The sequence below is a fragment of the Adiantum capillus-veneris genome, chromosome 11, assembly GCF_014529385.1.
Source record: "Adiantum capillus-veneris isolate H3 chromosome 11, ASM1452938v2, whole genome shotgun sequence".
NCBI classification, from domain to species: domain Eukaryota; kingdom Viridiplantae; phylum Streptophyta; class Polypodiopsida; order Polypodiales; family Pteridaceae; genus Adiantum; species Adiantum capillus-veneris.
The window spans coordinates 58,092,292-58,100,182 of NC_140941.1; the positions used below are offsets into that span (position 1 = coordinate 58,092,292).

Consider the following 7,891-nt stretch of genomic DNA (forward strand, 5'->3'; position numbering starts at 1 on the left):
GAGAGAGAGAGAGAGAGAGAGAGAGAGAGCACCGGCATGGAAGGCATCCACAACTCGACATCCACAAAAATTCACTTGTTTCGTGTAGGTGTGCATAGATCAATAGGATGTTCACTTAGTGGCCATATATAATGCTCTTTTTGTGGCATAGAGAGATGCCTGCATAATTCTTGATGTGGATGTACATATGGGATTTGATGCTGGAAGCATCGAAAGCTCTAGCTTAAATTTCCTAATTTGCTTCCATACTTAGCCTTAATGACACTATGACATGTAGTATTGAATCTTTGAACCTTGAAGAAGTTGAAATTGTCTTTAATTAGTTCTATTTCATCGATAAAACTTATTTTTTTATAAGCTCTATTTTTCTCAGAGGAGAAACAAGTTGAATGGTAGTCCCCTTGTAGCATTGGAATTGTGTCATCCTTTGTCAAACAAAAACCACTTATACTACTATCTCTTTTAGAGCCATTACTTAAAGTTCCAATTTGAACCATGCACACAAATCTTGGTGACATTTGCATATTCTAACATGATTGTATTTCTAGTAGTTGGCACTATTGAAGAACAAGATATAGTAAAATCTTCTTTCTTCTCGTGGTGAACTGTCGATGAAACTTATGGTTGAACTAATTGCTCTAGAGTGACAATGGTAGTTGTGAACAATGGTCATGGATTCGATGGTGTTAGTGACCTATTTGTTGCTACTACAAACTCATTAATATTGTATGATCTTGTTGTGATTCATTTATAGCAATTTCCAATTGAAGTTCACTTTCAGAGTGCATATTCTTTTACTCATTTAGCAAAGAGGACTTAGCCACAGAGGATGCAAAAGGTGGGGGACATTGACTAGCATTGTTTGTAACCATCAGTAGGACACTTTGAGCTTACGAAGTTGGACTATTAGGCAGTACGCATACATATCCTTAAGTTTGAGAACAAGTAGATAGTATGTATAAATTATGTGAGAAAAAAATTAAGTTTTATTCAATCCGCAGAAAGAGATGGACAACAAAAAGTGAGAGGGGAAGACGTTTTGCTAGTGCTTGATAAAAAATAGGGAAAATTACCAAAATACCCCTCTAATTTGTGGAAATTCCCAAAACACCCCTCAAATTTCTAAAATTCCCAAAATACCCCCGATATTTTGTCATAAATTCCCAAAATCCCCTTCAAATTTTCCAAAATTCCCAAAATACCCCTGGTTGTGAGAGTAAATTTCTCAAAAAAAAAATTTATTTGTAGATCTTCACAAGAAGAGTGATTGTCTATCGTACAAGATGCTAAAACTAGAATTTGAGTTGGTTATGTAGGCTTTGGAGATGAATTGCTTCATTATTTTTAGACATAATTGCCTTTTCTTCGATGGTAAATGGTGACAAATTACATGATGAGCACTCAAAAACGGATCTCAATTGTTAAAAACAAATGAAGATTAGAAAATCTTGAACAATCCAACCAAAATAGATACAAGGGTATTGTGGAATTTGAGGGGTATCCTCAAATTAGAGGGGTATTTTGGTAATTTTCCCTAAAAAATATGTTATGAGACAAAAACATGGTGGACATTGTGTGTGTGTGTGTGTGTGTGTGTGTGTGTGTTGGGGTAGGAGAAGAAACATGTGTGTGGAATGGAGCTACCGAGGCAATCTAGAAGGATTCGTCAAGGCGGATGTGGGCATCATAATGAGTGACAATGTGGGTGAGATTGGAGGGGGTGCGGGAAATGGAGACGGGGCGGCCCAAGTTGTAGCCGTGCGCGTGCCTGAAGGCACCAGTGCCACCGAACACCACAAACTCCCAAGGGCTGGTGAAGACGGCCTCGCCCTGCTGCGACAGCGTGCCCTGCACTCATAGTGCACCACGTTGTTCACCACGAACATGGTGCCGGCCGCCAAATTGTTGACGGCCACGGCCGTTCCCCTGACGTACCCCATCACAGTCGACGTAGGATCGGCCGCCTCTGTCATCACGAACTCGTAAACCACCCACTGTCCGAAACCCGCTAGCGTCCCCTCCAACACCGGCCTTGTCGGTGCCGTCATCCGGAGTTCATTCGTCCCGAACTCCTGCTGCAGATAGTAGGAGATGACCTGCGTTTTGCTCTGATCCGCATTTACTATTATCATTAGCAGCGCCGCCAGCACGGCTAATTGCATCATCACGCCTGCTGGGAAGCTCAAGCAGCCATAGCTTGCTGCCATTGACGAGTATGTATGTGTGTGTGTGTATGTGTGTGTGTGTGTGTGTGTGTGTGTGTGTGTGTGAGAGAGAGAGAGAGAGAGAGAGAGAGAGAGAAGAAGAAGAGAAGGTCTTATTCTTAAGTGACGTGAAAGATCTATCCGACGGCTCTTGAACTCAAGACGACAAAGAGGGACAGAAACAGAGAAGGCGATTGCTTATGATACGCTTTTCTAGCACCCTCGACATGCACTTTATTATTAAAAACTAGTCTTGCTCGGTGGGCCTTTCCCGTATGTATTCTGATAAATTTTGGAGCGCATTTGGTTATTTGGTTAGTTGGTTGTGATTGTTGTCGTCTCGGCTTTTGTTTAGAACATAAGCGGTTGAGTAGAACCAATTGATAAGCAACAATAATAACTCAGTTTGGGACTTGATGAGCATTGGGAAGAAGCAAGTTGTGTTCCATAGCACTCACTATAGAACACAGGGCTATTAAAGGTCATAATTGAATCGAGCAAAGGGTTACAATTTAATCATTCTGCTTAAACCTTACTCCTTAACTGACTTTGGTTATTGTTTGCAAATTGCCATTTAGTCTAGTAATATCGGCCATTTAGTCTCTAGACCGTGGACCTATCTTTAGTTACTCTCAATCAAGCATAGTCAATTTTCCCTTATTTCTTGTAGAACATGAGAGAGAGAGAGAGAGAGAGAGAGAGAGAGAGAGAGAGATAGAATCGCGCTGTCATAGCAAGAGGGAGAAAGGAGTCTTGGTTGTCGATTACAGAACTTGGTGCAAAACATATATGAAGAGGAAAACATTGGGATAAAGGGTTGTTCTCATGCTACAGAACGGTCATGCATAGGAGAACAATGCCAGGCTACAATATGTAAGATGCATTTCCAAACGAAACAAGGACATACGAATATTTACATTAACCACCTAGGAATAAAGTAAACATATATAGAGTGTATTGAATATTGCAATACATAAGTTAAATTGCCGAACTCTGAGAAAGAAGTGTGTATCTATTTGATATATAGATTTGATGATTGAGATTGAGCATGCACTAGTGAGGAAAATGTGTAGCTAAACTAAACTTATGGAAGCATTGACAAACTCAAAAAAATACATAAAACATCAACAGACTATAAAAATTAAACTGCACTACCGACTTGATAATTATGTATGAATGTCATCCAATTGTGCAAGCTGGAGGACAGTGTTTGAGTCAAGCTATATAAAAGCAATGTGAATACTTAAACATTTTTTCTTGCAATTAGACACAGTAAAAATGATAATTATACAGTGCACGTCATGCAGAAGTGTCGTAAAAAAGTAGGGTGAAGAGTTGTCATTGTGGTCTCTTGATAAATTATAAGAAATGAAAGTTGTGCCCTACCCCGTAGGATTTATGTGTTGGACCAAGCAAATGCATAGGCATGTGGAATTGGATATAGATACCAAACCGTGTAGTGTTGTCAAGATGAGTCATGGTTGCATTTTGATCTCTACATTCATCATTTCCATGCTTCCAACAAATTGGATACATGGCTACCAGAAGACAACAACATGCATTTGCCTTTCATCAAATTTAAATTGTTGCAATTGTATTCTACTTTTGATTGTGTCTATCTGACTATCATTATCGCAATGGTTCAATCCTAAACTACTGCATTGAGAGCCCCCTCTTGGTCCTCATCGCTCGTGCAGCTAGAGTTGGCATACAAACTTGACACAAAACCCACACAACTTGAGGTATTATTGCAGCCAACACTGCAATCTTTCCTTTAGGGGAAGAAGTTAAGAACACCATAAATACTGCAAGTGTTGAATTGCTCAGAAGACCAAATGTCTCTTCCAAGTCGATGCTTCTTGTTAGTGGTAATCAAGTCTTCGGAATCCAACACTCCCTGGCCTATAGATTTTGCATCCAATGATTGGTATTATGCTACATGAAGCTTTTTTAGGTTCAATTGGTGAAAACCTCTTAGGACAACCAAGTAATCAAGAATGGTCCTTTGTTATTGCTCTCACAACTCTCATCTCTCTTGGCTATAGTTGTTTATGTCATTGGTAGACACATGCCCTCTTATGTTTCCTACTAAGACGTGGCTTTCAATGCCTTTGTCAAGTTTTCAAATATGTGAAATTCCCATGGTACCTGATTGTAGTTCAAAAGCTTCCTCTTCTATATCCACTAGTTCTACCACATGGATGTCATGGAGGTAGACAATGGATTTTTTGAGACACCTCCAAAGCCTCAACCAAAGTGGGTGAGGTTTGAACGACTTCATGGAAAATAACAAAGCCTGGTGTGTTGGAAATCATGGATCCCAAGGACTATACATTAGGCAAAGTGGGAAACCCCTCTAGATGGTCTAAGCTCAACATTTTCATGGGTTACATAGGCTATCCATTATTCTTCCCAATAGTAACTTTGTCATCAATAGTGTCTTGTTGTATTCCTCTCTCTATTTGTTGTATGTAACATGGCCTACCCACCAGCATCCTCTATATTTCTTTCTGAACACACTTAACCTTATCATTAGCCATTTCAATAGAATTTTTGGAAACAATGTGTCCTGGAAGTTGTCCCTTCCAAACCATGAATACTGACTTGAAAGGATTCCGACATATCCTCTTTTCTTTGCACCTCTCAAAGACCATCTCTAGAAATAAGAAATGCATTTTATCTATGGAGAATATGGTGAAGTCATTAACAAATATGGCCAAAAACGTATGCAAAACCTTGTTGAATATCTACATCATGCATCTATGAAAGGCTGTTGGAGCATTGCAAACTCCAAATGGTCTGACCATATACATAAATAATCCCAATTTAGTGATAAATATTGTTTTATCTCAATCATCATAAGCAATTTTCAGCTGATTGTAGCCACTATATCCATCCATGAAGCTGTACATTTTGTGGCCTGCAATCTCATTCAGTAACATGTCTATAAAGGGTAGTGATAAACATTGTTTTATTTCGATTATCACAAGCAATTCTCAGCTGATTGTAGCCACTATATCCATCCATGAAGCTGTACATTTTGTGGCCTGCAATCTCATTCAGTAACATGTCTATAAAGGTTAGTGGAAAAGGATCCTTAATGGTTTGTGAATTTAACTTCCTGTAGTCCACACATACCCTCCGTTTTCCATTCTTTTTGGGAAGTATTACTATTGGGAAAAACTAATCACTACTTGCCACTTTTGTTATGAACCATGCCTTGAGAAGATTTTTTATCTCCTCCTTGACTTTTTTAGCATAATTGGACTTCATCATGTACCTCTTTAATCTGATTGGTCTGGCATTAGGTTTTAGTCATAATTGATGATAGCACATTTCTGGATCTACTCCTTTCATATCAGTATGTTCCCATGCAAATACATCCTTGTATTTCTAGAATTATGCATTTGCTTTCTCTTTGATCTCTGGCTTCATATGCTTGTTGATTTTGATTATTCTAGGGTTATCCTCTGAGCCGAGATTCCACTCCTCCATTTCTTGATCGTCTAGAAGAAAATAGTTTGGGCCTCCTCCCTTTTGTTTAGTCCTTGAGCTGGCTTTTTTCTCAGTTTGAATACCAGCAGCGTAGTCCATTTTTCTTAGCTCTAGTAATCCATTTTCAATCTTTGTCTCCTCAATTGTTGGGTTCCCCTCACCAAAATTTGCTTGACTCATTTCCCTTATTGGTCTGAAGTCAAATTTGTCTGGTGTTGGCTACTCTAGTGGTGGCTGACCATCTATCTTAACTTTATCTTTCTCATGAGTTTAGGTGAGTGAATTATTTTGGGTATTGTTTCCTTTGTTTCTTAGCCTGTTCCTTGTCCATCAACACAACACTCACGGCTATCTCTATCAATGGAAAATGTTCATTGAAGAAAGAATCTTTCACTTTTCTTTGTTCCATATTTCTTGCATAGATCTTGAGGTCTCAAATCTTTCTTCTAGCTTTTGGTGTTGTCAGTCTTTATCTGAATCCTTATGTTGGCCCCTTTAATAGTCAGTGTTTGGTTGGCATAGTCATGTATTGCACAAGTAGTTTTGAGCCATGGTCTATCTAAAAGCATCCCATATGCTTCTTGAACATCACATCCAACACTAAGAAGCTGGTCTTGATCGATTTTTCCTTGCCTACTCTAATTTACATGTTTTCAATTAGCCCAATATCTTCTTGGACCGCCATGTGGTCTACCATTCTGACTTTGAATGGTGTTGGTTTCATTTTTAGTGATTCCCAGTTTCTACCTTAGATGTTCTCCAAGGATGTTGACACCCCCCCCCCCCCCCCCCCCCCCCCCCCCCCCCCTCCAATCTAGAATTACTCATGATAAGGGTTACCATTGCTTTTTGTGCTTAAAATCAACCTGAATTACTGGGACCTCATCATCTCTGATGGCTTCCAGGTCCACTACTTTGGTTTTCAACAAAAACTTTCCTTTTTTCTCTGAAGAAATTTGTAGCTTCTGGTAATGTCCACCTAATATCATCAAGATCAACTATTAAACTTGAATAGTGCCATGTTATGATAATGGTTGTTTACTTTTCACTCCTGTGTTTACAACATGGTTATGGTTTCCACTTTGACAATGTAGTGTTATGGTTATGGTCTTGTCATCAACATGGTTATGATACTTTATTTGGCAATGCAAAGTTGGACTGGTCTGCAAACCACTTAAACCCAAGCAGTATTCAACATACTCCTCTTAGTTCCATCTTTTGTAATTTTGTTTCTTGAACAAACCATATTTGTATCAAAGCCCATAAGCTCAAGCTAGTAAATTCAGCCAAAGCCATGGGATTTAAGAAATATTACTACCCACAGACATCATGAATGCCCACATCTAGTAATGTGTCTCAAACTAGCAAGGAATTTGTACACCAAATTCCATAAGCTCAGCCAAAGCTATGGGATCCAAGAAAACTACTACCCGTAGACATCATCAATGCCCACACCTAATAATGCACCTCAAACTAGCAAGAATTACTTGCACTTCTTTCATGTTTACAACATGATTATGTTTTCCGATTCAGCATGTTTATGGTTGGACACATGGTTATGGTTTCCAACCGGGCATTGTGTAACACTATGGTCCAATTCACTAAGATTATGATTATTGATATGGTTATGGTCTATGAATTGTCATGGTTTGTGATATGATTATGGTTTTTCAATTCGGTAGTGCCAAGTTATGATAACGGTTTCCAATTTAGCACTTCTTTGGTTTACTTTTCCATATTTTGTTTTATAATATGGTTATGGTTTTTATTTTGGTAGTGTAACATTATGGTTATGGTCTTATTGTCAACATGGTTATAATACTTTATAGGAAATGCAAAGTTGGACTGGCTTGCAAACTACTTAAGCCCAACCAGTATTTTGCAAACTCCGCTTAGTACCTTCTTTTGTAATTTTCTACTTGAACAAACCATATTTGTATTGAAGCACATATGCTAAGGCTGGTAAATTAGCCAAAGCCGTGGAATCCAAGGAATACTACTACTTGTGGACATCATGAATGTCCACACCTGATAATGTGTCTCAAACTAGGAAGGAATATATGCCCTCACACCTCCCACTTGCATGCATACATGAGAATACATTAAAAGGAACATCGGCATAGTCTAACCATCAAAGCAAAGCAAATTTTTATCTACCCAATGGCTTATCTAATCATGATTAAAGGAACTAA

The 7,891-nt window shown here is 38.8% G+C and overlaps 1 pseudogene; it reads right to left on the reverse strand.

Annotated features, from left to right (window-relative positions):
- Window positions 1-1,520: 1,520 nt before the first annotated feature.
- On the reverse strand, window positions 1,521-2,394 carry LOC147447288 (uncharacterized; annotated as a pseudogene).
- Window positions 2,395-7,891: the final 5,497 nt, after the last annotated feature.